The sequence below is a fragment of the Haliotis asinina genome, chromosome 8 (assembly GCF_037392515.1).
Source record: "Haliotis asinina isolate JCU_RB_2024 chromosome 8, JCU_Hal_asi_v2, whole genome shotgun sequence".
Taxonomy (NCBI): Eukaryota; Metazoa; Mollusca; class Gastropoda; order Lepetellida; family Haliotidae; genus Haliotis; species Haliotis asinina.
The window spans coordinates 57,884,593-57,890,868 of NC_090287.1; positions in this window are offsets into that span (position 1 = coordinate 57,884,593).

Genomic DNA, 6,276 nt, shown 5'->3' on the forward strand with positions numbered 1-6,276 from the left:
TCCTGCAATATTAGCAGTTTAACGTAGGTGTTACTTTCTTTGTTCTGGTTTCTGAGACACTATGCTGCTTGCTGGTATACGTTGTTTGGACTGAATGATCATATTGCTAATCTTAATTTAATTTCCACTGTATGTGTCAGGCGATGTTTAGGTCAAATAGAAAACAATAACCACTACCACTTATGCAAATGCACACGAAGGCAAAGTCCACTAGACCCATGAAGATCTGGTTAGAACTGGTCTTCAGGAACCCATGCTTGTCGTAAGAGGCGACCAACGAGATCATGTGGTCAGGCTCGGTTGACACATGCCATCTTATCCCAGTTACGTAGATCGATGCTCATGATGTTGATCACTCCATTTAGTTACAATTACAATTTGTTAAGAAATGAATTGATTAGTTAGAATCAGTTGATCATATATGACATTGTTAAGATGTGTCCCTTTTTGTTTATGGACCTATGGCCTTACATCCAATACAGAATTGAGTGAAAGAGTGAGTGAGTTTAGTTTTACGCCGCACTCAGTAATATCCCAGCTATATGGCGGCGGTCTGTAAATAATCGAGTGTGGACAAGACAATCCAGTGATCAACAACATGAGCATCGACCTGCGCAATTGGGAACCGATGACATGTGTAGCAGGGCGTGGAGTCATCCCACAGATGACATCCTTACCTTGTCAGCTTGCTGACGGGGTTAACCTCTTTGGTCATGTGGACAAGGCGTCCGACTTCGGATCAGAGGGTCCGTCGTTCGAATCCCAGCACGGGACTCGGAAATTTTGTGGCCGCTACACATGTGTCAACCAAGTCAGCGAGCCTGACCACCCGATCCCCTCAGTCGCCTCTTACGACAAGCTGAGTCGCCTTTTATGGCAAGCATGGGTTGCTGAAGGCCTTTTCTATCCCGGGACCTTCACGGGTCAATACGAAATTGAACTGAATATTGAATATTGATCTCTGATCACTCTATTTGGTACGGACTATTTACAGATCGCCGCCATATAACTGTGATACTAGTGAGTGCGACGTTAAATAACAAATCAACCAACCTAAAAAGCTGAGGCTTTATGTTTTGCAGTACCGATTAGAAATTATATGTTTTGGTTTTGTTTGTTTGTTGGATAACGCCTCTCTCCACAACATTACTACTATATGGCGGCGGTGTGTACATAATCGAATCTGAATGAAGCAATCAACAAGATTCTAGTCGACTCTTTTGACAAGCCTGGGTTACTGAACATAAGTTCTCACGCGGATGTTCACGGATACAGCATTTGATGTAGGGCAATGACAACGTAGTGAAAGTTCATAACCAGTCTATTCCAATATGCGGTCACAGGTTTCAAATACGTCTTCCAAGCAGCGAGTTTTACCGAAGAGAAAGAATGAAGTTTTAAAACATGGCATAAGTGAAGATTGTAGGTCCGTTTCACTCGCTACATGAACCGTACTTTTGAACTGGCTCGCCTTGAAAAAATGAGCACAGATAACTACTCTTTATTATACTTTCTCAGACGCTTTACTGAAAGTTCACACTATACTGACGTCGCCACGCCTTACAACCTGCCCCCTCGTAATCAAACATACCCTTGATGACCGATGTCATTATCAGAATATTACATTATCTCCACGGGAATCTGTTTCCATAAGTAGACAGACGAGTACTGTTAGGGTGTGGCGCGTTCCTTCAATTTGGTGGTTAATGTACACAAAACACTACCGAGAATCTGAGTGCCTTACTAGTAGCCAGTGACTACACGATCAGGAGTAAATCCAATTATAACTGACACGTATTGCTGCTTGCTTGGACTGTAATGCCCGTTTCAGTAAACATAAGTTTAATGATGTTTGGAAAACGTTGTTGACACAGGTACGATAAAATTTCATTATACGATTGCCCAGTTTTTTGGCCCGTATTTGATTCGGTTTAATTCCGTAACATGCCCGTATTTGACTTGTTGTCATCCGTCCAAATTGCCGACAGGGCACCTATCTGAAGCGCCGTTAATATTATGTTAGCAGGAAAAATATATTTCTTCGGCATTTTATGGCCCTGATCATCTTTTCCAGTTTCGAATAAAAATAAGTGAACTGAATCAGCACTAAAAGTGCAAAACTGGATGTCTAGTTACATTTCTCCACATTGTCATTTGAGTGAGTGAGTAGATTTTACGCCGCTTTTAGCAACACTCCATCAATATCACGGCGGGGGAGACTACAGATGTGCTTCACACATTGAACTCATGAGGAATCGGAGTGACGAGCGAGCGCTTTCACCACTAACTTGCACCGCCTGCAGCCATTTGAAGGACATTTTTTTCATGTTTCTTCATTGATCCGTCTAACCTTTACCAACAGATTACCTTTCATATGTCAGCTTTTACTTCGATATCTATCAGTAACTTATTTCAATGACCACAAAACTGGCAGTCTATTTGATATCATTTAACGTCTTTGTGCTACGTCATTGAGTGTTAATGTCACAACGCTGTTCAACTTATCACCACGGGGGCACCCAAAGAACTCCATCGATTTTTTGTCCCGTGTGTCTCATTTTGTAGGTAAATCAATTGGCTTGTGTGCAACTTTAAATGGGATAGATACAAAGATCATTGTTGAATTTGCCCTGAAACGAACCTGTGTTGACCTCGTTACATCTCTGTCAGTGACAGTATATACCTTGATGGCAGGTTTTAGTGTTACAAGCCCCCGTGCTTATCTCCCCTGTGATCTAACGGTATCTAGTATTCTTGTCTACCAAGATCACACATGCAGATCAGCATTATTGACCGGTGAAACAGTTACTTGCAATGACGAAACAAATTTCCCAAATTCATTCTCCGCTAATAGGACGCAGAAATATTTGCTTGATGGTATGTTGAGAATATTTGTATGTAAACACAGGAAGTGAAAACTTTCTTATGATGTCAACTAAAACTTATGCCTTTGACCAGACATTATAATATAAAACAACCATACATGGACAGAGCTAATATCTATGGTTGTCGTGTGCATGTGATACACATATCGACGTGCACACACTTGCACACACAGATGCATGCGAGCACACACATTCTCTCTCCCTCTCACACACAAATATACATACATACGCAAACAGAGAGACAAGCAGACGCAGACGCATATACCCAAATGTACCTTGCTGATCAAAGTCGCCTGGATCTGCTGACTTGCCTCTCACTATCCACATAAATATAAACGACGTCGCGCTACCACATATACGCAGGGACGCGTGCACAGATTCAGAGGAATGTTTCATGCAACTTTGATTATTCTCACAAAATCTTCAGTAAGCACATACCGATTGCCCAGTGTACACCAGTCTGTGGACAGGACCAAACTGAACAAGCTCCCCACAGAATGGTCAACTCTTACGACCGAAATCCCAGTGTCTGTATACACGTTTTAATGTTTAATGACCGCTACGTGTGCTGATACACCTAAGTGATTCGTTGCAAAACCGCATCGGACGCTGACCTCACGTGTCGTAATCAGCAGGTTAAAGAAAACGACTGACCGATTCGATGACCCATTTATCGATTACCTTTCAGTCCTCTGTCATGCATTGTTTCTGATGATTAATGACCCCTGTCTATAATTTATATGCTCTGTCCATGACTTATTAAAATTCCATAACATCTGTATTGAAACCATTACCAACAACCAAGAACGAAACTGCCATTCTAAATGTTAAATTTATCAGTATGCTTTGGCTCCCAGTTAGTGCCAAGATTGACTACAAGATCCTCTGTCTGACGCCCGTGGACCTCCATGATCTGGCTCCTTTTGCTTGTCTCAACTCCCACATCCGTATGTCTCCGCACGCAACTTGCGCTTAAGCACACAAACTCTACTGATCATTTCTCTCCCTTATACTAATAAAAGCTCAAATGACACAACTGGCATTTTCAGCCCAGACTTAAACCCCACCTTTCCCCGGCATATTACTTATAATTTCAGCTACAAATACTCCAGAGTAAATATTTGTAAGCATAGTTTAGGGCGTGGAATAGGCTGACTGTCCATTTGCATATATAATTTATGTTTCAGAGTTTTTGCTTTGCCTACGGCATAATTTATCAACATTAATATCTAACAGAAGTAAGAAGTGATTAGAAGATGAAATCAAAATCTACATCACATCGCTACGTGAACTGGGATGGACAGGCGGAAAGGGATTATCACCTGTATCTGTACTGATCGTGCCTCCCGAAACATTGACCATTGTGGTATATCGTATGCCGGTATAGTCTTCTGATATCTTCAAAATTTACTTACTGTACACTTACGAAATGTCATATGTGTTTTGTAGACAGATAGTTTACGTTGTCTAATACAACGAATACCGTGAACAGATATGAGCAAATGTCACAGTGATATAAAATGTTTACACAGTGTTTATATGAAGCTATGCACACTTGTACCTGGCAGCATAACCGATGTCTGTTTATTTAAACATTCTGGAGCTGCTTGTTTATATAAAAGTTCCGTGTAACTTTCGAGAACTAAATTTGCTCACACAAATGCATTCTTTGACTGCATACATTATTGTAGTTTCTGGAGTCAAATCGATATGGTGACCACTCGGTCACATTTTAATACAAACACCAACATGGTATTGTTTGAACAATACCAATGTTTCGTAAAGGGATAACACGATAACAGTCTCTTTTACAAACCTAAAAATAGTTAATAAAACTAATCACCCCATTCGATTCAACTCCTCATTCCATTCTGAATCAACCACAGCCCACATTTTCTCTATCAATCTCACTCATCCACTTGCCTTTCCGCCTATGCTCATCCTTTCTCTATCAGCTATTGACATTTCCTCCCGTGTCAGCTTACTTTCACTCCCTTCTCTGTCAGCCAACGCTCATTCCCTTCTCTGTCAGTCGACGTTCGTTCCCTTCTCTTTCTATCTACCTTCATTCCCTTCTCTGTCAGTTTACGTTCTCTTCTCTGTCAGCCAGCATACATTCCCTTCTCTGCCAGTCTACGTTTGTTATCTTCTCTGTCAGTCTGCGTTTATTCCCTTCTCTGTCAGCCTACGTACATTCCCTTCTTTCTCTGTCTACGTTCATTCCCTTCTTTCTCTGCCTATGTTCATTCCCTTCTCTTTCTGCCTACGTTCATTCCCTTCTTTCTCTGCCTACGTTCATTCCCTTCTTTCTCTGCCTACGTTCATTCCCTTCTTTCTCTGCCTACGTTCATTCCCTTCTTTCTCTGCCTACGTTCATTCCCTTCTCCTGCCTACGTTCATTCCCTTATTTCTCTGTCTACGTTCATTCCCTTCTCTTTCTGCCTACGTTCATTCCCTTCTTTCTCTACCTACGTCCATTCCCTTCTCTTTCTGCCTACGTTCATTCCCTTCTTTCTCTGCCTACGTTCATTCCCTTATTTCTCTGCCTAAACCCATTCCCTTCTCCTTCTGCCTACGTTCATTCCCTTCTCTTTACCTACGTTCATTCCCTTCTCTTTCTGCCTACGTTCATTCCCTTCTCTTTCTGCCTACGTTCATTCCCTTCTCTTTCTGCCTACGTTCATTCCCTTCTCTTTCTGCCTACGTTCATTCCCTTCTCTGTCAGTCGACGTTCGTTCCCTTCTCTTTCTATCTACCTTCATTCCCTTCTCTGTCAGTTTACGTTCTCTTCTCTGTCAGCCAGCATACATTCCCTTCTCTGCCAGTCTACGTTTGTTCTCTTCTCTGTCAGTCTGCGTTTATTCCCTTCTCTGTCAGCCTACGTACATTCCCTTCTTTCTCTGTCTACGTTCATTCCCTTCTTTCTCTGCCTATGTTCATTCCCTTCTCTTTCTGCCTACGTTCATTCCCTTCTTTCTCTGCCTACGTTCATTCCCTTCTTTCTCTGCCTACGTTCATTCCCTTCTCCTGCCTACGTTCATTCCCTTATTTCTCTGTCTACGTTCATTCCCTTCTCTTTCTGCCTACGTTCATTCCCTTCTTTCTCTACCTACGTCCATTCCCTTCTCTTTCTGCCTACGTTCATTCCCTTCTTTCTCTGCCTACGTTCATTCCCTTCTTTCTCTGCCTACGTTCATTCCCTTCTCTTTACCTACGTTCATTCCCTTCTCTTTCTGCCTACGTTCATTCCCTTCTCTTTCTGCCTACGTTCATTCCCTTCTCTTTCTGCCTACGTTCATTCCCTTCTCTGTCAGCCTACGTTCATTCCCTTCTTTCTCTGCCTACGTCCATTCCCTTCTCTTTCTGCCTACGTTAACGTTCATTCCCTTCT